The sequence below is a fragment of the Fukomys damarensis genome, unplaced genomic scaffold, assembly GCF_012274545.1.
Source record: "Fukomys damarensis isolate Sample0158 unplaced genomic scaffold, DMR_v1.0_HiC HiC_scaffold_12, whole genome shotgun sequence".
Classification (NCBI taxonomy): Eukaryota; Metazoa; Chordata; class Mammalia; order Rodentia; family Bathyergidae; genus Fukomys; species Fukomys damarensis.
Window position 1 is genome coordinate 14,767,587 of NW_022900924.1, and position 23,293 is coordinate 14,790,879.

The following is a 23,293-nucleotide window of genomic DNA, read 5'->3' on the forward strand; positions in this document are numbered from 1 at the left end:
GGGGACACAATGGCCCCAGGGTCTGCATGCAGAGCTGCCCTGTGCAGCGATCCCTCTCAACCTGGGCACCTCACCCTGTCCTGGGACCACCAGGAGCCCTACACCTGCACCTCAACACCTGACATCCCCCCTTCTCCTGACTACACGGTGCAACCCAGGGCCAGGCTCCCTTCTTAAAGGGCCTCCGTGCCCTGCTTTGTGAAATGAGCCTTCTGTGGAAAGCCACAGTGTCATTTTCTTCCGGTAGCTTGTTACCCAGAAGCCTTCAGTGTACAAATGGCCCTTAGCGGTAATCATCTGCCAGGTTCCTTGGGTCCGGATCTTCACGTGCAGAAAACACCAGACCACGTGGAGATGGGCACTCAGTGGACAGACGGCAGGAGCACAAATTGCTAGTGCTGTTTTGGAAAGCAACACAATAGAACTGACCAAGAACTGTCCAAGCCGCACAGCCTTGGACCCACTTCTGGAATTCCGTCCTAGTGACACGGAGGCAGCAGTACAAACACAAAGAACAAGGACAAAGGCTATCAAGGGTGGCACATTTTACAGCATCAAAACCCTGCACATGACCTGCGGGTCCCTCAGTCGGTAAGTGGCGGGAATTGACACATCCAAAGTGCAGAATATAGCATGGATATAAAAGGAGGCAGGTGGGCCCGGGATTGCGACTGGCAGCCACGTCCAAGACCCAGTAATAAAAAATGTGCACGGCAGAGTTCACACCATCGTGCAAGCCAGTTTTTGCAAACAGAAGTAAAGCTTGTGTGTGTGTGTGTGTGTGTGTGTGTGTAGTCACACATCAGTGCTGACCACTCTCCCTGAATATCAGTTTTCTTGAAAGACGGGCCTATACTCAAACTTACAAAATTAAGCATTAAACCAAAAACCTTAAGGACCAGCCAAATAAAGCCGGGACCTGGAGAAGGGGTGGCCAGGGCTGAGGCCGCCCCTCTCACACCCCACTTCCCCCTGCCCTGGGCCTCATCCCCAGCTGCTGGCCAGTCCTCCCGGGCTCTCTCATGTGACAGATGCGGCCCCTGCTGCCCCAGCCCTGACCCCCACTCTCTGAGAGGTCAAAAGGCCTCCATGAGATAACCCAGCTCCAGCCGCCATGCGGAGGAGATCAGGGAGGAGTGGGGGGTTTTCCCCAGGCTGCCTGTTTCGGGCCTCTTACGAGCCTCCCGTGATAACGGCCACTGGGAACTCGGTGTACACTGTGTACCAGGTGCTGTGATAGCCCTTTAAAAGCTTGACTGTCAGCTCTGCTCTGAGGCTGCGACCCGGTAAAGGTAACGGGTGCTGAAATGTCCTCTGGCATCTCTGGCCTCAGCTTCATCTGCGAAGTAGGCAGGCTGAGAACAGCCCTTTCCTCCCAGGGCTGGTGAGAGGCTTCGCGGTGCATAACGCACCCATGCGTTCTCGCGGCCTCTTTTCTAAGCGTTCTTAGTTATGGCTTCACATTCGGTTTGCTGTAAGTGTTCTCATGCCGCTCTACATATGGAGATCGATAAACACACACACATTAGAGCAGAGCCAGTGTTCACTGAGCGCCTTACTCTTGTCAGTCATATGTCTTCGGAATGGGAGATAAGAGCCTGGTGACGGATGCAGACTGGGCCTGGCTTAATCAGCTCACAAACAACAATTAAACCCAGCGCCCAGAGGCCACCATGACTGACGGCTGAGGCAGGGAAAGTGTCACCCAGTGCAGCCCCTGCAGAGTTGGTGTTGGATGGGAAACCTCCCTGCAAAAGCAGGTGCACCTGTGGCCAATTTCTCCGCTAAAGGCCAAAGGCACAGTGGGACAGGACTGCCTAGGGGGTTCTGGGCTGCAGAAGTCGGCACAATAACGGAAACATGCTATTTAGGAATGGGGGTTACTTTACAAGCCCTGCCTTGCTAGACTGTTTCATCTTCCGGGTGACCTGGTGGGGGGGGCTGGTGCTGTTTCAAATTCTGTCCTTGTGCCCAGCACTGTGCACACCCCGTTCTTCTGGGTCTTTTTTGTTTCTTTGATGCACGTTGGTTACGCAGCAGTAACTCTGCTGCTCATTTCCACGCACGCACGTGTGTACTTTGATCTTACCCCCTCCTCTTCCCCTGGCCCCATCTTCCAATCCTCTCCCTCGTCTCTAATCATCTCTCTTCTTCTTTCATGTTGTTTTTTTTTCCCCCCTGAATTCCACACACGCAAGAAAACATGGGATGCTTGCCTTTCTGTGTCTGGCTTCTATCACTTAAAATGATGAGCTCCAGTTTCACTCGTTTTCCTGCAAACCCTGATTTCCTTCCCTTCTTTTAGGGCTGAGTACTACTCCCCTGATGCTCCGGGCTGGTTGCACCGTTTTGCTGTGTAATGCGAAGCGCTGCACTGGCAAGGTTGCTATGGCGCTCATCTGATGTGGGTAAGCAGCTGAGTGGTTCAAATCCCTCCTGCAAGGTCTCCTGGACCTTGGAGCAAACCCAAGCCAGAGCTCTTCCTGCGCCAGGCCAGTTGCTGCTGCTTGAAGAACACGAGCGCCCCCGTGCGACCAAATGTCATCTCGCTTCCAAACAATTCAGGAGAGAGGCAGGGAGGGCTCACTCCTGCGGAGAAAAGAGGAAACCTGCTGAGAGAGAAACAGACGTAGTTTGTTTCAGCATTGGCTAAGAAAGTAAACATGGCGCTGGGTGTGGTGGTGCATGCCTGTAATCCCAGTATTCTAAGAGTCTGAGGTAGGAGGATTGCACGTTTGAACCTAACCTGGGAGACTCCACGAGAAGCCTTCTCTAAATTTAAAAAAAAAAAAAAAAATACTAGGGTTTAGGGAGGTAGCTCAGTGTGGAGGGCCTGGATTCAATTCCTAGTACCACCAATCAATAAATAAATAATGAAAAATAACACAAATATCCAAAAAAAAAAGATAGCTTATATTGATTCATTTATGTGGTGAAACACAAGAGGCCAATTAAAGCAATGTTACAGCAGGTTCAGTGGTTTGGAAAAAATCTGTTCAAAAGTCTTCTGGAAAAGCAGGCTGGAAACAATTCGGACGACATGAGCCATCATCTCAAACACAATCTACATCTTACACCCTTCAATTCATGTGTTGAAGGTGTGTCCCATGGTTACGCTTTCGTAGTAGGATCAACTAGAGACATGTTTGATCTTCTTTGTTCTTATTTCTGTTTTCCAAGTATGGCAAACCTAAGTGTTTAATTTTTCCTTTGGAGAAAAAAATTGCCGTCCTATGAAATAAATTGTCCTATTAAAAAAGGATTTTTAAATTATGTTAATTATGCTTTTATTGAAGAAAGTCCCCCCTCGAGGTCCAGTTTTTCCACCTAAATGACTCAGTTTTGTCCCATCACTAACCGTACTGCTCATGCTTTGGGGCGTCCAGGGGAGACCCTGGAGCTCTGCCAGTCGAGTCCGAGGAGGGGCTCATTTGGGCCCCTCTCCTGAGGAAGGCAGAATGGCTTCCATCCCTCTGGCAGCTGAGCAAGTCCCGGCTTCTGGCTCTCAGAGCTACAGCTAAAATCCCTGAGAGTGGGGTCCTAGCTGCCCCCACTGGTACTGGAAGGGCCTGGGCCTCTCCAGGCCTGAGTCCGCTTCCAGTCTGGATCGGTGACCGCTGAACTGACGGGTATCTCACCCCACGCACAAGGCAGGCTTTGCACTGCTTCCTCTGAGGAGGCCTGGTAACTTTCTTCTTGAATCCCACCTATGATGAGGTAGAAGGAAACAGCGATGGTTACCCTACGTGTCATTAAACCCTGGGCCTGTCCTTCCTCTAACTGTCCTTGGGCACGGGAGGAACTTGGCACACGGAGAAGGTGGGCAGATGAAATTTGGAGGAAAGGGAAATTGAAAGCACGCAGGAAAACTCATGTCCGGGGCTAAAACTAAAACGCCCCCACATGGGATGGTGACGTGTCCTTCTACCTGACGCTTCCCAGGTGCTCTGGGGGAGTGAAAGAAACCCAGCCCTTCCTCAGGCCTACCCCATCCCGCCCCACCCCAGACCAAGGCCAGCCCATGGCTCCAGCCAACAGGACTCTGGCATCCACCTAAAGAACCAGTCCTTCCCCAAAGGACTAGATCAGCTCTTGGCTGCTCTGGCCTTCCATCTCTCTCTGCACGAGCATTTCAAACTCCTCAGTCAGTATTGCACAGAACACCTGTGGGCTGGAGGTAGCTGCTGGACATTTGGGTTAGAAACCTGCTTCTATAACCCTCAGGCCCTGAGCAACCCCTTTTACTCCTTCTTAGCTAAGAAGAAACTGAGGTGAGAGAAGGCCGGAAAGAAATGCACCCGAGGTCACACAACTACCAAGAGGGCTTCTAAGCCTCTGCCCCCAGGGTGCCACCAGGCTACCCCCTAACCCAGGACCAGGCCAGAGCTGAAGAAGGAAGCACTAGGACGGGGGCCAGTGTTGTTTCAGACCTGTAGGGAAGTCTGGTCCTGCCTCCTCCCCAGTCTCTCTGCACACAGCTGTCCCAGATTCGAGACACTTAGAAAGGATGGGGTGCGGACCATGGCAGCCCCCAGCTCACCCCGGTCCCAAGTCAGCAGGTGCACAAGCTCCCCGTGGAGTTCCAGCTCGCTGGCCTGGACACCCCAGGAAATACAGGCAGGATTCTCTCACTTGAAGAAGCTAAGAGCCCGACCGTCGTCGTGTGCTGTGGATCCCCGAGTGTCAAGCACCTCGCACACGTGACTGTAATAAGCACCTGCCAGATGTACATGGTTCCTGCCATCACCATTACCCCGGGAACAGCACCCGTGGCCAGAGCCAGGGCTTCCCTAACCCCCACGTTCTTTCCCTATGCCACCCTTTCCTAGGGAGGGGTGGCAGGCACAGGGGTGCGCTGCCCTGGGGGACACTGGGGGGAGCGTCCCAGGGTCTCGAGCCCCTGGCCCCACTCCAGCTTCTGAGTCCTCCTCACATGGTTCTTTGTTGGAGGCTAAGGGTTTCTGCTGCCCCAGTTCTAGGAGTTCTTTTCTGCCCGAGTAACCAGAAATCTAAATTTACACTCCTGGCTGCGCAAGAGGAGAGCAAGGAGGGGAAAACTTTTACTTCTGAGAATCATTCAGGAGTCACAGTGAGGCCAAGAGGAAAAGGAAGGGGCTTTTAGTAGAAGAGGAGGCCAGCTCCTCACTCTGCTCACCAAAAGCTAAGGAGTGGCCATCAATGGAGGGGGTGGCCCAACTACACTCTTCAGAGCCTGGCCAGGCCTCAGATGCCACCCTCTAGGAGTTTTCTACATAAATATTGGACCACGCCTAAGGTGTCAGTGGGTAGCTGGAATTTACAAGGCAGCAAGACTCACCGAGCCCAGGGAAGTAGGATGAAGCCACCTACCCACCAAGGGACTCCGCAAGCACTAACAAGTGCGGCGGTGTAAAGGTTCCCTTCCCCTACAATCTGGACTGACCTCCGTGATTAACATGACCAGTAAGTAGACTATGGCAGAAGTGACAAGCGGGGACAGGAAAGGCTCGGTCATAAAAGGCCTTGGGCCTTTCCATCCAGGTCTCTCCAAACTTGCTACAAGTCACCCATCGTATATGAAGCCTGGGTGACCATGGTGTGAGGAAGCCCAAGCGTCACGAGGAGGCTTTGGAGAAGGCAGCACCCGGTGGAGGGTGAGGGAAGCCCTGGATAAACACTCCAAGAAGCCATCTGGGAAGAAGTCCTACTGCCCTAGTGGACCCCAAGTAGATCAAGAGAAGATCACCCTTCTTGAATTCTTATCCTAGAAAACCATCAAATTTAGGGGTAGTTCTTTACACAGCAACAGATAGATAAAACAAATTGCCCTTTTTCTACTTCTTTTGTACTTTTGCTATAACAACATATTATCATTTACTTAAGATTTGCTTCCTTTAAATTGACTAAGTTCTTTTTTTTTTTTTTAGCCAAACATTTATCTTTATGTCAAAGACACATGCTCTGCAGTAGTCCGGGTCCCCTCCAAATTCCTGTTCTGAAGTTCTGACCCCAGAACCTCAGAATGTGACAAGATTTTAGAGCAGAGTCTGTAAGGGGTAATGAGGTTAAGTAGGGTCTTCGGATGGGGCCCTGGTCCAATAGGACGGCTTCCTGCTAAGAAGAGCGGCTTGAACTTTGCTGTCCTTTCCAGGGAACTGTCTTGGAGTAGCCAGCTGTGTTTATTTCTCATCATAAAGTTTCATTTTATTTTAGTGTTGTGGGAAGAAAAAAAAAAAAGAAGTGATTAGAACACAGCTATGGGATAGGACGAATGTCGTGTGAACTTGAAGGTACTTTCTGCATGCCAGGAAAGAGGACTCTGAGCAGGGACCGCCTGGAACACCGATACCTCAAACTTTGGGTCTCAGAGTAGACCGAAAATACATTTAGGTTACTTAGCCAGTTAACCGTTTACCCAAGCACCACTCAGGCAGGTGTCATTCAACCAGTCGATTCTGTATTGAATATATTTGATAAAGTCATTTTTGTACATCCTATTATATTATCTATAAAATTTCTTTAAATATGTGATTTTTGGTCATCCTTATTTAAATAATTGGACCGGTAGTGGCTAAGCAACCCAGTCTCTAAAATACTGTGAAACTGAAAATGAGCACTAGAGGACATAGGCTGAAGGGAAACAAAATCTTTTTCTGACCTTATATTTTTCTTAGGCCCCGCGGCGCCTCCAGGGTGAGCTCTGCACAATTTGACGTAAACTCGATGTTCTCATCTATAAAACAAGGGTGTGGGATTAAGAGAGGCTCAAGAGAAGCAAGGCCATTTTTAAATCATAGAACAGCTGGGTGTGGCAGCTCACACCTTCAATGCCAGCTGAGGCTGAGGCTGAGGCAGGAGGGTTGCAAGTGCAAACCCATCCTGGGCAACTTAGTGAGACCCTGTCTCAAAATTTTAAAATAAATAAATAGAGGACTAGGAGTGTCGCTCAGTGAAAAGGCCTGGAGTTCAATCACCAGTACTACAAATTCTTTTTTTCTTTTTTAAATCATAGAATGTTGACTGACAGCTGTGATGAGAGCCCCACTTCCTGATGCTTAGGCCACCCACCCAAAGAGGCTCAGGGGACCCTAAGAGAGACCTCTTGGCATCACAAGGAGCGTCAGCACCGAGCTGCGAGAATAATCTCTTAGCACGAAGGTACAACATTTCATTTAAAGTCAGAAGAAAGACCTTCAGTGTGATCTAGCCACTCACGCTCTAGTATGAAGCGGGCTGTTTCTTTAGTGGGATCAGATCTGGGCCCACAGAGATGAGCTGTTGAGAACTGAGGCTGGAAGGGTGACAAGTGTCCTGAGGGCGGGCCCTGCGGTGGCCTGAAGGTTGTGTCCTCTGTACACTGTCCTCATACACTGCAACCCTACCCCCGAGGGGAGGTCTCCGAAAGGTGACCAGGGCCTGGGGGTGTTCTCAGAGATGGCAAAGAGACGCCTCACCCTCCAGCCCCATGAAGATGGATCCTAAGACTCCGTCCGTGCACCAGGAGGTGCCCTTGCCAGACGCTGAGTCTGCAGGCACCTTCATCTTGGATTTCCAGCATGCAAAATGAGGAGAAAAACATTTTTGTTGTTTCCAAGCCACCCAGTTTAAAGGGATTTTGTTTGGTTTTGCTTTGTTTTGTTTTGTTTTTTTGAGACAGGGTCTCACTATGTAGTTGAGATTGACCTGGATCTCACTGTGTAGCCCAGGCTGGTCTCAAACTCACAGCGATCCTCCTGCCTCATCCTCCCGAGTGCTGGGATCATAGGCGTGCGCCACCACGCCCAGCTTTTTTTTTTGTTTTAAACAGAAGTCAACATAGGTCCCAATTCATATCTCTGCCTGGGGAGTCCCTGCTCCACGGACAGATGACTGGCAGCGGGGAGACAAGTGCACCACGACCAGTGAGGCAGACTCAGATTCACCTGAGCCCTCATCATTTGGGGGGCTCCTCTCCTGGGTCCTCTCATCCCTCACAAACCTAGGAGGGAAGTCGTCATTGTGCCCATCTCAGAGACAGAAGTGACTCCGCCTAGGAGATCTGAAAAACCGTACCTCTCCTGTGCTGCTGTTCCCTTTGGCCACAGGACCTTTCTTTTCTTTCATCCCGCATTGCCGTCTCTGAGAGGCCTTCCCACCTTCCCTCTCCACACATCTCGGAATTGCTTCCGGCTCCAAGCCCCATGTTACTTGGAAGGAAACCCGCCCCCAAGCGGACCTGCTACCCACACCCGCAGGAGCACAGAGATAAGGGACAGCGGGCAGCTGCCCTGCTGCTCTCACCACCGCCCTGTTAGTCAGCCGGCCCAGGCCCATCACCCGTGGGACTGTAAAATTTTCCATCCTTTCAACCAGTGCCCCCTCCCTACCTAATCCCCCGTATCAACTGCGTGCCCTCCTCTCCAAGCCAAAGACCTTCTTGACCTTGGCCCATCTGCACCCAGATGGTGATGAACTGATCGCCCATCACTTGAACTTTGCCTGCCTTGGGTGGTCTCAGTCATGCCTCAGTCTGACCTTACGAAAATAAAATGTAGAAAAGGCTGGGGAGGTAGCTCAGTGCAAAGGCCCTGTGTTCAATCCCCCGTACCACAGAATAAAGGAGGGTTTTAGCATAACACACTCATTGTCTCACCGCCCCGCCTCTTCCGGGGTCTTTTCCCAAACAACTTTCACCCCACTCACGGTCTGCGGCTCTGCTTCTGGAGGTGTCCAGCCCAAGACGTCTGCCAGCTGGGACTGTGCTCTTTGATCGTTTGCCAAGGGGCTTCCTGTGTGCAATGCCTGTGAGATGCAAGGTCGGGGCCGCTGATGCAGGAGCGGGGTTTCCCATGCTCCTCTGGGGCACGAGCTCCATATGCCTGTCCCCTCTGCCACAAGCAAACAGCAGTCTGCTCTGACATCACGGGCCGGCTCTCGGCCTCGTCGCCTCCCACCCCACCACACTAAAGATGCCGCAACTTGTGTGACAGGCACCCATTCAAACCCATTTAAAGGGGAGCAGCTGTAGCCTGTGGAATCTACTGGGGGCAGAACAGGGGGAGGGGGGCTGGACTGAAAACTTCCAGGATCTGGGGACTACTAAGTGACCCATTATTTGGAGAGAAAAATGTCCCTAAAAGTGAAAAAAAGAAAACCAAGTTGTTGCCGAGTTTATGAAAGTGCCAGGCACAAAGAAAAGCAGCCCCTGCCCCAGCTGACCACGTCCAAGCAGTCCCCGGCCAGGGCGCATTTCCCTTGGCCACTGGATTGTTTTATAGACTGTTTTTTGGAAAGGCAGTAGAATAAGGTTTTTGAAAAATCACCAGCAAATGCTTCCAAGAAAACGCTGGACCCTGAGCAGAAGAGGAGGTGGCGGTGACCTCCCTTGGTGTGAGCCCCTGAGAGCCGGTCTGGCCTGGCCAGCTCAGGCAGCCGAGCCCAGGGCAGGGGAGGTCACCCTGCAGCCACGCCAGCAGTCCACCCCAGGCAGGAGTGCCCACAGGGCACACAAGTGGCTCTTTCTCTGCAAGACTGCTGGGCACTGGCTCAGGAGGGAAGGGGCCTGTGGGCCTTAGTGGAGCTGGGGAGGAGGGTCTGGGAGACGGTCCTTTTACAAGAATGATTTGACCTCCCATCCTGGTGGAGAAGACAGCCAGGGAGGGCACCACGGCCTCCGGTGGCTTAGAAACGTGAACCTTCAGCACCACAGTTGCCCAGTCCCCCTGTTGAGAGAGAGAGATGTGAATGGAAATGTGGGAAGGCTCCAGTCCAGGGTGGCCACACTTCCAGAGAGCAGTGAGCAGATGCAGGAGGGTCGGGGCTGAGGACAGAGTGCCGAGCACCCAGACAAAGCCTCTCCCTCTTCAAAACCATCACCGAACTGCCATCTTCCATCCCATGGGGAGGAAACTTAGGTAAAATCTGGAGCGCACTTCAGCTCGTCCATTTATCACTACATAAATATTAGAAACACACCTGGCGTGGGCAGGTTCCCTGGACACAGTGAGAGTGTGTGGATCCTGGTGTATTAGGGGGCACGAACCACCACCACTAAGTGGGGACCCACCGGCCCAGCTCCTTTCAGTGCTAAAGGTCCTGCATCCTGGGACATCCCCATTCTGGGGAAAGCTATTTGGCAGTGAATCTCCACACACACACACACACACACACACACACACACAGCTCACCCCTGAAGTTTTTGAGGACACTGGTGATTCGATTACCAAAATTAGTCCTCCTCTCCTTTCAACCATAAGGGCACGATGCTGAACCCTCTCTCCCTGATATAGGAACACCAGAGCCGGCTGAGATCCGTTCCCTAACCCCACCCCACACCCTGTAGCTGCTCCCAAGGCCGAATGCAGTTTGCAACTTCCCCTCCAGGATGCCCCTGAGTGAATCAAACCACTCCCCTAGAAATGGGAGCCCCAAGAGTCTCCGGCCTTGGGTGAACACCATGGGTCTCAGCTAGAGGACTTTGGGCGCTGTCCAAAGACAATTTTGGTCTCTCAGGGATACTACTGACCTCTAGTGGCAGAGCTCAGGGATGCTCTGGACACTGCTGAGCCCAGGACGGAGAAACCCAGGTTCAATGCGCGATTGCCTTCCCTGACCACCGCAGGGACCAGTGGAAGTTTTCCTCTCATTCGTGCTCAGGGCACACGCTATCCTCCGACCACAGAAGCACAGTTTGGACTGGGGCCATGGAAAGTAGCCCAAGATGTTTGAGAAGATACTTGGGGTGCTCAAAGGGACTAAACCTCATGTCCGATGTCAGATCTGCAGTAGCGGGAAATGACAGGAGGATGTGAGAGTGATTAATGAAAGAGCTCCAGGGGAAAGAGGGAGGAAGCCACACCAGGCGAGACGGCAGCAAAGCCTGGGCTTTAGCCTGATCCTGCAGGGCAGCTCAGCAGTGTAAATTACCGCTCAGAGCCCATCCCAAGTCTCTCAGGAAAAGAAGCTGGGTGTCCACATTCCTGTACTGGTCCATCATTGGCTGAAGGTCGCCCCAGAAGGATGCTGGTGTTGTGCACTGCTTCTCGGCAACATCAGCTCTCTGGCTTTGCAGGCAGAGCGGCCTGAGACCCAAGAGCAGACCTCCAAGACACCTGCAGATCCCAAGCAAGAAGCAAGTGCACAGAAGCAGTAAAAGAAAGGGAATCCAGATGCAGCACCAGCCCTGCAAATCTGCCAAAACCTTGGGGGGGTGTGAAAGAAAAACAGCCCGGGTGACCATTTCCGGTCTGCAAATTGCTGGATCAGATCCACAGTCCCAACTTCCTAGGAGCCGGCAGACAGGCACCTACTGTCAGAGGCCGTGGCGCGTCCTCGGTGGGCATCCGTCCACGCCAAACTCTGGCCGGGCATTTTCAGGCTCCCTCCCTACCCGTGATTTATGTGTCTACAAAGGCCACTCACTAAAAGAACATCTGTGCCTTGGATCCACTGGGCTCCGCCGGCTCAGAGATGTTTCTCCGCTTCCCGGGGAGCCGCTCTCCTCCAGAAGGAAGCATCTCGCAAGGCCCTGCAGCCGCCAGAGGTGGGGCGGGGTAGGCGGGAACTTCCGGAAGTTCCTTCTGAAACTCACTGGTGGGTGAGTTCTGTGCAGAAAGGATGGGTTGTTCCATTGGTTCATGGTGGGAGGGCGGGGACCAGAGCCTAAAATCCAAAAATGGCATAAACGCTGTCGTCTCTGGCGAGGTTGAGTAAGCAGCGTTAGGGCGTTCATTAGTTCATTAGGGCGTTCACAGCTAGGGCTGTGTTATTAAAATTCCAGACTGGGAGCCTCATACAGCACTGATTACTGTCTCGCCCTCTGGAGATGGAGACGCCCTCAGGGTGCAGGTGGCGTGGGCCAGGCTGAGAGGCTGAATCTGTTCCTCGCCCCTTTCCTCCTGTCTGCCGACCCGGGTGATCTCCAGGGGCCCTCCGCTTGCAGTCGTCTCAGCCTGACCTCTCCCTGCGTCATGGCACGGGGTTCCCCCATCTGTGGGAGTCCGCGTCCGATCCCCCCTTTTAGGACCCTAGTCGCCTTGGACCTAGAGCCCACCCTACTCTAAGGGTGGTGTCGTCGTCCGTCTTAGCAGGTTTCGCCTGCTTCTCAGTGAGGTCGCATTGAATGGACCGGGGTTTAGGATTTCAACCTGCGAAGATTTGGGGAACATGATCCAACCCTAAGAGGGTGGCTTACAGCAGGGCAGGCAGCCATCTTGTGATGTTAAGGATGGAAGGGGAAGCTGGGTGCAGTGACACACATGTGTAATCCCAGTGTTCTGGGAGGCTGAGACAGGAGGATTGCAAATTTGAGCCCAGCCTGGGGTAACTTAGTTACTTAGTGAGATCCTGTCTAAAAAAAAAAAAGACCGGGTGTAACTGAATATGAAGGCCCTGGGTTCAATTCCCAGTACATTAAAAAAAGATGATGATGATGGTGATGATGGTGATGATGATGGTGATGGTGATGATGGTGATGGTGGTGGTGGTGATGGTGGTGATGATGGTGATGGTGATGGTGATGGTGGTGATGATGGTGGTGATGGTGATGATGATGGTGATGGTGATGGTGGTGATGGTGATGATGGTGGTGGTGGTGATGGTGATGATGGTGGTGGTGGTGATGATGATGGTGATGGTGATGATGGTGATGGTGGTGGTGTTGATGGTGGTGATGGTGATGGTGGTGATGGTGATGGTGGTGGTGATGGTGATGGTGATGGTGATGATGGTGATGGTGGTGATGGTGTTGATGGTGGTGATGGTGGTGATGGTGGTGGTGTTGATGGTGGTGATGATGGTGATGGTGGTGGTGTTGATGGTGGTGATGGTGGTGATGGTGGTGGTGATGGTGGTGGTGATGGTGGTGGGAGGGGAATAGTCACAGGGTGGAGGAAGAAGGAGCCAGCTAGTGATTGGCCATGTTGAAAATAAACCAGCCTCGGGCCAGGGATTTAGCTCAGCGGTTTGGTGGCCTGCCTTGCAAGCGCAAAGACCTGAGTTCAATCCCCGGTACCAAAAAAAAAAAAAAGAAGAAAAGAAAGAAATAAAAGAAAATAAGCCAGCCTTGCCACAGACCCTGCCGACTCTTCCCTGCTCTTGGCATGTCGCCAAGACCTCTGTGCTCCCCTCCCCACCGCTGCCGTGGCACCCGCTTTCACACAACCAGCTTGGCACAGACAAAACTGGAGGAAACCCGAGACCCTCTGTCCTGTGGCCTGGAGGTGCCAGCAGCAAACGAGCTCCACCCCGCTGTGTAACCTGGGGATTCTAGCTTGCACACCCATGGCCTCTGCATCCCAGAAGGGTGGAGCCAGCAGGTGCACGCTTCTCCCCTTGGTATCCAGGAGACCCTTCTGGGGTGCATCTCATGGTGCCCTCGTCCTGCACAACTTGCACAGATGACTGTACTGGTGGTCACGCCCTCTCCCTCCTGTCCTGACCCTTGCATGAAGCACAATGCACACAAACCCTTGCCTCTGGCACTGCCTTCAGACTTGGGCCGAGACATTCTGTGTGTCTGCACCGAGGGCAGTGGAGTGGGCTTCTCCCTGGTGCCACAGGAACACGCAAAGCTCCACAAAGAGGACTTGGAGGGTGGGAAGAGAGGAGGCTCCCCCTCCCCAACTCGTGCATTTAGCCAGGCTGGGTCCTGGCCAAGTCTCAGCTGTCACAGCGATCCCATCTTTGATCACCAGTCAGCCCAGATGTTGGGCTGATCAAAGGCAGCTGTTGCCTTGACCCTCCCCGGCGCACAGGGGTAGGGATGCAAGAGAGAGTCTGGGGTACAGACCCGTGCCGTGACACGGGGCCTCATGAGCCAGCGCAGAGCCGGGCCCCACCCTATCACCACAGGTCTCAGAGGGACCCTTATCGGCCCAGGTCTCCAGAGGGTGCTGGGCAGAGAAGCAGGAAGCGCTGCAGTAGGTCCCGGGGCCCTGGCCCCCAGCAAGTCAGGAAGCAGCAGCTCCAGGTTGGCGGCGGGGGGCGACGACACACAGAAGGCTTTGCCTAAGTCCTGGCCTAGACAGGCCTCGGACAGGGGCTCCACCCAGCCTTCTCACAGCCCTCGCCGCCAAATTGCCTGTTCACGATTAATTTAAAAACACAACATGAACGAGCATATCAGGACTATCTCGTGAGCTTTTATTTTTCACAATTAGAGTAGCGGGATGGAAAAGATGACTATAGAGTCATAAACCAGAATATTTACAGCAGCCGGCTCAGAGCGGGGAGCACTTCCTTATTTTTCTTTTCTTCACTCATTCATAAATCGATTCAATGCAATCTCTGGGCATGTTCTTCACTAATACCATCGAAGACTGACGAAGTGTTTGTTGGATTCCAGACATAGGCTTATCTCTATGTGGGGTGATTCATGTTATTTTTGTACCAGAAAAATTTTAATTTGAATGAAATGTAAAACAGTGTGCATGCTTGAGTACCACTTTCTAAAAGATACGGAGGTGGGGATGAGAGAGAAAGAGGAGAGAACGAGACCCAATACGAGCGGAAACTCTTGTCACCTTTGCTGCCTTGGGCTCACCAGCGGTCTTCCTCTGCGATGCGTGTTTGCCCTCCTGGCTTCGGAGCCAGCTGATCATGGACTGAAACCTCTACAAGCTGTGTGATCTACCAGTTGAAGACCGCCTGTGCTGCTTTATGTACTATTTTCACGTTAAACTGAACACTGAGCAAATTCCAGTGGATTTCAGCTTTTATGCTGTGTGGCCGCATCACACGTGTACAGTGGAAAGCAACCCAAGCGACAGAGGTCATGGCGGAACCGCTTCGTTCCTGGGTTGGGACTCTAGAGCTGCTGCTGTGTCGTGCTCAGGATTGGCAGGAGTATATTTTGTAAAAGTCTTAGAAGTGTTCAGACACTTCCCTTTTGGGGAGAAGCATTCAAATGTATCTGTTAGGGATCACTGAGACACGGGTCGGTGCCTACAGGTCTGACAGAGTTGGAATTAAAGAACAAGGCTGTTTCTATGGTTACATGTACTGTGTCCGGTTTGTCACATCTCTCGTGAGTGTGGGAGGCCTGCACACTTGCACTGTGGTTGAGCACACAGGCAGCAACATGCAAGATTTTTCTGCAGCAGCAGCAGCCATTGTCCTGTCTTCCGTTGCTTCAGCGGTGCTGTTTGGGTGACAGGTAACCCTCCCCTTGGCTCTGGGGACCCCTTCTTGCATGTGTCTCTGTGTATCTCTGCGGATCACCTGGACAAGACACAACACCCACCCAACGAGCAGGAACAGCTTCGGAAGAGAGAACCATCGGTGTGTGAGTCGAGCCTCAGATTCCTGTGATGACTGAACAGCTCGGATTAAACTGCAGCCTTAAGTCAATCCCAGGAGGTAGTTTACATGGCAACAGATGAACCGTATGGCCCTCGAACCAAGAAGAAAGCTATATGAGTGACTCGCTCATACAGAGACAACTGTAGACCTATTCGGGGACAAGCTACGTTGTTTTAGACTGAGGGAAAGTATGACTGCGTACATATAATGTATATAATAAGTATGGCGATGATATGGTATTAAAAATTGTATGAAGCTGTGGGATCAAGGGATGAGGCATGGAACACAGTTTAAAGGTTAAAGTGCCAAAGCCATTTCTGTACGAGCTGTTCTGCTGTTCAGGAACCAGGGAAGGAGATCCCCCCTCATTCCCTAGTTTGTTCACGTCTAGTATTTTGTCTCGGTAGCAGTAAAGACCTACTTCTTACAAAAAGACAAAAACAAGACAGGCTCGTTCAGAGACAAAGTGAGTGTGTAACTTCTCAAGTGGAAGCTACTTCATAACAGTGATTTCTGGTGCAGACTGAGTACTGCTCTAGTGTTGTATTTCTGCCATTTGTGGCTCCATTCATATCTCTTTGCTGTTAGATATACTTGTCTTCGAAAACAATTTCTAAAATGTCACTGTTATACTTTTTTTTTAATAAAGTATAGTTGTTGGGTTCTCTACAGTTTGTGAACTTTCAGTGTTTTAAAAATATATTTCTATAATGTCGATGGGGGAAATTTAGCAATGAACTTATTTATATGAAAAAAATGTGAGCGGAAATCCCATTCTCAGCGCCCACGGGCTGGCAAGGGGAATGCACCCCATTTCCGGTCCTCAGTGTTCCTCTCCCACGGGCTACGTGGACATGAGTGGGTGTGGACGGAACCCATCCCTCCACAGAGACCCCACAGCTTGCAGCCCCTAAGCATCCCCCCAAGCACAGCGGTGGCCTTTGGGTGCGCGGTCCAGACCAGGTCTTCCCAGACGTCCTTTCCAACCTTCCCAATGACGCTGTAATCCTCAAGGATTCTCCTGCTTTTTCCAGACACAGAAACGGAAGGAAGAAGGACCAGGACTGTGTGTGCTGCGGTTGGGTCAGCCTGACATCGGGCGCCAGGTACGGAGTGTTCAGGAACCCTGCGTGCCAGCTGTTGAACTCGGCCAGTATTAAAATTAATGCTGGGGCCAGGGATTTAGCTCAGCGGATCCACTGCCTGCCTCGCAAGCGCAAAGTCCTAAATTTGATTAAAAAAAAAAAATGCTGTAGCTCATGAAGAGTGCAGCTCAGTGTCAGAGCCCTTGCCTGGTGTGCACAAGGCCCCAGGTTCAGTCCTCAGCACCACCAAAAGTCTAACTATATGACCTTACAATGAAATAAATTATATTAACAAGGGAAACATGCAAAACTCTTCATTTCCTAATCATCTCACTGCATTTACTTACTTCCGGCTGGCGGAAATATAATAAAATAGAAATTTTACTACACACATCTGCCCAACTTCATATTCAAGGACATAAGGCTTATACAAATTGGCCAGGAGTAGTATTTACACCAGCGGCATTGGCAATTGCTACATATTGGGATTGATTGATTTGATTGGCTGATTTTGTGGTACTGGAGATTGAACCTGGGGCTTTTAACACTGAGCCTCATGCCCAGCATATTTATTTTTTATTTTCAGACAAGAGTTCGCTAAGTTGCCCAGGCTAGGCTTGAACTTGCAATCCTCCTGCCTGAGCCTCCCACAGTGCAAGGATTACAAGCAAGCACCACTACGTCTCTCATTCACTCGACATTTGGGCAGGGTTTTTCTCAGAGAACTGTTGTTAAACATTTACCCACACGTACCACAGTCAATGCTGAAGTGAGGCTTTGAAATATATAAGACCGTTCTTCACGCCTGTCCTGAATTTCTGTCACTCTAGCCCCAGGAAGAGCTCTGAGTTGCCATCCCACCCTGGCCTCAGAACCAACAGGTACCAAGCCCTCCAGGTACAGAAAGAAATACAATGCACATTTCAGAGGGACGGATATGGGTCATTGGATTCTCCGTGAGAGGTGCAGGGTTAGGGTCCCGTTTTGTTGATGCTGTGAGGTTTTTTAGAAAATCTGAATTGTCAAATAGAGATCGGTCGTATACATGCACTGCGTGATGACTGGCACAATCTACAACAGACAAACTTTCCAGAAAGATCCCGCCCAGCCCTACCCTGGGTCCTTCACTGGGCCCATAGCTGGGACATAGAGCTAATGAGAATCAGGACTCGTTAACTGAACACTTGTTCTTTGCCAGGGTCTGCGCAAAGGATTTTAAGAGAATCGTCGTCTTCTTTCATTTTTATTTTTATTAGTGCCTGTTGCAGTACGTAATGATCACATGCTCCTGGGAAGTTGGTGCCTGCTCACAACACATCTTTCTTTCTATTTCCCTTCCTCCTCCCCCACTCTGCGGTCCCATTCCCACTGGCTAAAGATCTGTCTCTCTGTTTCTTATTATCTGTCTTTTATTTTGCTCTTTAATCTATGTTCAGACATTTAAACGTGCTGAGGAAAACCCACCTGCTTTACTTTTCCATTTCCATGAATGACCAGCCTTGGGCTGGAAGAGCCAAGCGCAGCACAATCCCCAGATGTGCTGCGTTTCCTTCTCTCCCTGCACACTGACACCCAGCCCTTCACCCGCTGCCTGATGTGCAAATTCAGAGCTCTCCGGTGAACTCTGAACTTCTCCACAAGATCAAGGGTCTGCTCTGGTTGGTCCTGTTTGTCTAGATGATGCCCAAGACCCTCTAGGGCTCCCAGGCGTGTTTGGGGGAGGTGATTGGATAGTGGGCTTCAGAGCCAGCTTGCTGTTAAGAGGTGGGTCTGGCCGGAAAAGCTCATCTCCCTGGCTCCTCCCTTACTCTCCACTTCCTGTTCTCCATGCTGTGAGCCGCTCTCCTCCGCAGCGCCCCAATGCACAGTGGCCCTGCCTTGGAGCAGCTGACTATGGACTGACATGTGAGCCAAACCGAACTTCTGCTTCTTAAATTGTGCGTATCAGTTATTTTGTCCCAGAAATGAGGGAAGTAAATCAGGCAGGACCCAAATTCGCGTTTTCAGCCTGGTCTCTCGTGGCTACCTCTGGGGTGCTGTCTGATCCTGCACCAGAAACCATCTCAGGCCGTCCAGGGCCGAGCATCCCCACCCCTGCCCACACTCACAGGGCGCCCTCTCCCGGGCCTTCGCTCACACTACACTGGCCCGGCCTCCCGGCGCCCTCAGACTCCGGTGCTGCACTAGAGGGACGGTGTCTGGACACCAGAGCATCCGGTCAGCTGTCGCGATCACCCATCCGAGTCCACTTGGACGCATGCAGGACGTCCCTGGTCCCCCACCTGTCCCGTGAGCGTCACCGTGCAGAGCTGGCCTTGGCCTTGTCAGTCCTATGGAGGAGCTGTTTCCCTCTCTGCCCCAGTCCCGACCCCCCAGAGCTTGCTCAGCGCTGACCGCACCCCGGCCTCCCCGCTGAGGTCCTCGCCTCGTCTGTCACCCGGGTGCCTTGGATGAAAGGGCCACCAGTTCAGCGTCCACTGGACCGCGGACATTGGGGTTTGCGCATGCGCAGTGGTCTCCTGACGGGGGGCGGGGCTGAAGGGCCGCGGCCCGGGGCTGCGGGCGGAGATGAATGGGGAATCCAAGGTGGCCGGCGCGCACTCGGAGATGGAGGCTCCGCTCCCGCCCCACCCGCCCACAGAGCCGGAGACCAAAGCGGGGCTGATCAATCACCAGGACTTTAAAGGCCCCTTGGCTTTTGTACACTGTGTCCTCCCGATGTTTCTCTTAGCTACATGGCAACACCCGTTTGTTTAGAACTCACAGCAAATACATCTTGGAGAGGACTTTGATCCCTGGCAGCTGTGTACGTGTGAGTGAGGCCGAGTCCCAGGGGCACAGAGGACATGGGAAAGAGGCAGACTGCTCCGGTCTCTCTCATGCCCCTGGGCCGGGCACCCCACCCCCAGGCCGCACCCCAGCTTGCTGCCCGGGGAGGCACACTTGGGAGCAGAACCTCAGAGAGTTCCTGGGTTCAGGTCCTGGCTCTGCCACTTTCCAGCTGTACAACCTTGGGAAAGTCACTCAACCTCTCTGGGTATCACTTTGTTTATCTGTAAAACGGGCCTCACAGGAGTTCCTGAAGTCAGTAGCTTGCGCAGGACTAAATGATGGAATTGCATGCGTGCACTTTGGGGACCCGCTTGCTGACAAATCTCTGAATAAACAAACATTTCGGCTCTGCTTCGGAGAAAGGGAGAGGAACATCGTAATTTAAGTGTTACACCGAAAAGCCAGGCATGGTGGCCCAGGCCTGTCATCTCAACACTCAGGAGGCTGAAGCAGGAGGATCACAGATTCAAGGCCAGCCTGGACTAGGAGTAAAGACTCTCCGGGAAAGTCCTGTTACAAAGAATTGTAACATAACTCTGTGTTTACAGTGTATTGGTGACTCCACCACCATCCAGCTGGGAGATTTGATGAGTTCTTGCCCTTTCTGAGTTTCAGTCTCCCCATCTGGACTGTGGAAATTATAAATAGCTGCCTGGTGAAGAGGTTAATGTAAAAGCTAACGAAGGCAATACTTAGAACAGCATCTGGGACATTGTCCCCGCTCCCTAAATATAACCTTCACCGTCGCTGTGATCAACACGCAGGACGCTGTGTGACCACAGACACTGCCCCAACCTCTCTGAGCAAATCCTTACCAGGAAAGGATGATAATAAAAAGAAGAGTGATACTAACTCCCATCTCGCGGGGTAGAACAAGGTAAAGAGAGATCCCCTGGGGAGACGGCGGCCACTCTGTGCATCCCACGAGGAGATATGGTGGCATCGTCCCCTCAGTTGCCCCCCGCCCGGCACACAGGAAGCTCCTCCACCCCAGTAATTCAGACGCAGCGTGAGGTGTGACGCTTAGTCATGATTTTCTCGGGTCTCCTTGGGAATGACCCCATGTTGTGGAGCAGAGTCCTTCGGCCCAGCTTTGTGAGAGGGTGTGAGGGGCCAAGTTCGATGTGGCCCCCTCTCCCTTTGGCCCCAGGAGCAGCAGGCCCAGGTGTCCCAGAGACCTTGACGCCCACATCCCAGCCCAGGCCACCAAAACCTAACACCCGTTCAGTACTCTCCTCCTTCATTTATGAGACCCTGAGTTTGTCAAGATGGTGCTGCGTCTGCCTGCCTGGGAAACGACATCTTGCAGCATGTCTTCTTCAGCTAATTATGTGACTGAGTTCTGGCCTGACAAACAGATGTGCACTATTGCTTTCCCAGCATGCCTTTCAGCTAGAGTCAGGTGACCTGTTCCAGCTGATGGTAAACCGAGGTTAGGAGACACCTGGGAAACCCAACCTAAACAGCCCTGTGAGGCCATGTGATTCTGCCAGCAAGGATATTTACTCTTCCTCCTCTCCTTCTCCATCCGGTGTGGAACCTGGAGCTACAGCCTCCCCTTCCATTTTCGACAAACATGACCTCACCTCGTGGTGTGTAATGGCTGCCCCAGCTCCTGCCTCTGTGTCTCTTTCCAGCCAAAGGGAGGGGTTCCATAATTTTGTTGTATAGATCAACTATAGTATTTAATTTTTAAAAACTTTAAACAACACATGATCGTTGATCACTTCCACGGCTTTGTCTTTCATTATTATAAACAATGCATTGATTCACATTTCTGAAGCTTTTATACATGTGTTCAATTATTTCCCTAAGATAAGCTCCAAGAAAAGGCACTTCTGAGGAAAAAAATCTCCTGAATGGTTTCCAAATCACACGTCCAGGAAAACTGTACCTCTTTGTAGCCGTTTATCAGGGAATAACAGTGCTGTTCTCTAACACCCTCACCAATACGGATTTTAGTGCATTCTTTTATTTTTAACCAAACGGTGAGCTGTGGCCATAATGTTGATTCTTCTTGAGTTTATTTTTAGAAAGTTAATCAGGAATTGTTGCCAACTCATAGAAGCAGGGTCCCCAGACGCCTTCAGCACATGACAGCAGTGACTCCCAGCCAGGGGGACCCTGACTTTCTCGCTGTTCTAGAGGTGGAAGCCGGGATGGGGTGAGGCTGGATTGATTCCTGTTGCAGTTTCTCTTCTGGCTAGCAGAGGGCCACCTTCTCACTGTGTCCTCCGACAGGACAGATGAGAGGAAGGCCTCGGATTTCTCTCCCTCTTTTTCGTTCTTTCTTTCTTTTCTTTTCTTTTTTTTTAATTTCCTTCTTTCTCTTTTTTAGCAGTAGGGATTGAATCCAGGGCCTTCACACTGAGCTGTATTCCCCAGCAGTTTTTATGTTTTGAGACAAGATCTCATTAAATTGCTAAGCAGCTCAGGTTAGTTTCACGCATGCAGTCCTCCTGCCTCAGCCTCCCAGAGTGCTGGGACTAGACATGCACCACCACTCCCAACAACCTTGATGTTTTGCAGATGCATTACTCCAACTGTGCTAGCTGGTCACACAGTATCCCACGTGCATGCGTCCCTGTCTCTTCCAGGACCCAGCCACGTTGAGTCAGGACCCACCCTGACCCAGTGCCATCTCAGTGTAACTTGACTACAGCTGCCAAGCCCTATTCCCGAGCAAGGCCACATTCAGAGATACTGGGATCAGGACACCCACATTCCCTTTGGACAAAAACAATCAACCCACTCACTATACAGTCAAGGCAGGTACTCCATTTTGCAGATGACCAAACTGAGGCCCAGAGAGGTGCGGGGACTTCTCCAAGGCCACACAGCTGGCTGGCAGCCAAGGCAAGGCTCGGTGTGAGCCAGTCTGCTAGGACAGACAGTAGTGGACTAACTCTTCAGACCAGCTCAGAGAGGCTGAGTAATTACCCTAAGGCCACACAGCTTCCAAGTTGAGTATCTGGATTCTAAATCCCCAAACCCAACAGCCTCCCCTAAGCCCCACTGACTCCCCTGCTGGACCCTCCCTCTTAGCCCAGCGTTGGTTCAACCACCAGCCCCGTTCCTGCCCACAGCTGCCTCCCTTTCCCTGCCCGTGTCCGGCCCCTGTGGATGCTGGAAGAAATGACCCCAAATGTAAGGATTCAAAAGCCAGGCATGGTGGTATACTCCGGTCATCCCAGCACTGTGGAGGCTGAGGAGGATTACAAACTCAACCTCAGCCTGGGCAACTTCGGGGCTTAGTGAGACCCTGTCTCGAAATAAAAACTAAAAAGGGCTGGGCGTGTGAGGCCCCTCCGGCTCCTGTCCCTTCCTACCTGTCCAGTCAATCCCTTCCTAGATGCGGAAATATTTACCAACTACTCTACAGCAGGTGCTGTGTTGAGCAGTGCCCTTCTGGCCAGAAAGCACGGGTCTGTCTCCTTCCAAGGAAAATTTAGGAATAAACTCCATCCATCCACTGTGCGCGGCCAGGTTGGATAAGTGGTCAAGATTCCACGGTCCTCTGGTGCCCCCTCCTGGTCGTTATGTAGAACTTCAGGCAGTTTTTTTTAACAACTGGGCAAAATTGAGCTAGCGCAAGGCGTCCAAACACAAGGAAAAGGGAACGAGAGATGTGAAGTAGCAGGTTGGCGTTTAGCAAAAGCACTGGGAGACAAAAGCCTAAAGCCCCCTGAGGACATCAAGTTGACCCGGACCGTTCCACAAGGAGCTCCCCCGCGGTATGGTGTACGATTCGGGGTGGTGGCGAGTCACGTCGCCGCCCCTTGCCTGGTTTCTGCATCTGTAGCGTTGTCCCTGTATCTCCGGGAAGCATGGGGTTTAAATGAGCGGGTCGGCATCGCCTTGCCGGGCACATTCTGCCCAGCCCCGGCCTGTTCGATGAGTGCTTTGGGATTTGTTCTGCATCCAGGTGTATCTGTGGTCCACTGCCAGAGCAGGAAGGGTCCCCACCTGCCCTCCTCCTCTGTCCCAGGATCCCGTGTGACAGAGTCCTCACACCTTGGGCTGCTCCTGGCTGTGACAGTTTCTAAAACTTTCCTTGGTTTTGGTGACCTTGACGTGTGTGTGTGTGTGTGTGTGTGTGTGTGTGTGTGTGTGTGTGT

The 23,293-nt window shown here is 51.9% G+C and overlaps 1 long non-coding RNA gene and 1 pseudogene across 2 annotated transcripts; one reads left to right on the forward strand and one right to left on the reverse strand.

Annotated features, from left to right (window-relative positions):
• Window positions 1–1,008: 1,008 nt before the first annotated feature.
• LOC117285669 lies at window positions 1,009–11,484 on the reverse strand. Of its 2 annotated transcripts, XR_004516737.1 has the most exons (5): window positions 11,380–11,484; window positions 8,662–8,760; window positions 6,638–6,712; window positions 3,359–3,707; window positions 1,009–2,609 (listed from the first exon to the last, which is right to left on the reverse strand). It is a non-coding gene; the product is annotated as an uncharacterized LOC117285669 (long non-coding RNA). The 2 variants fall into 2 exon arrangements; XR_004516736.1 differs by lacking the exon at window positions 1,009–2,609 and having other exon boundaries at window positions 3,232–3,707.
• A 2,236-nt stretch (window positions 11,485–13,720) lies between these two features.
• Window positions 13,721–15,272, forward strand: LOC104848331 (annotated as a pseudogene).
• Window positions 15,273–23,293: the final 8,021 nt, after the last annotated feature.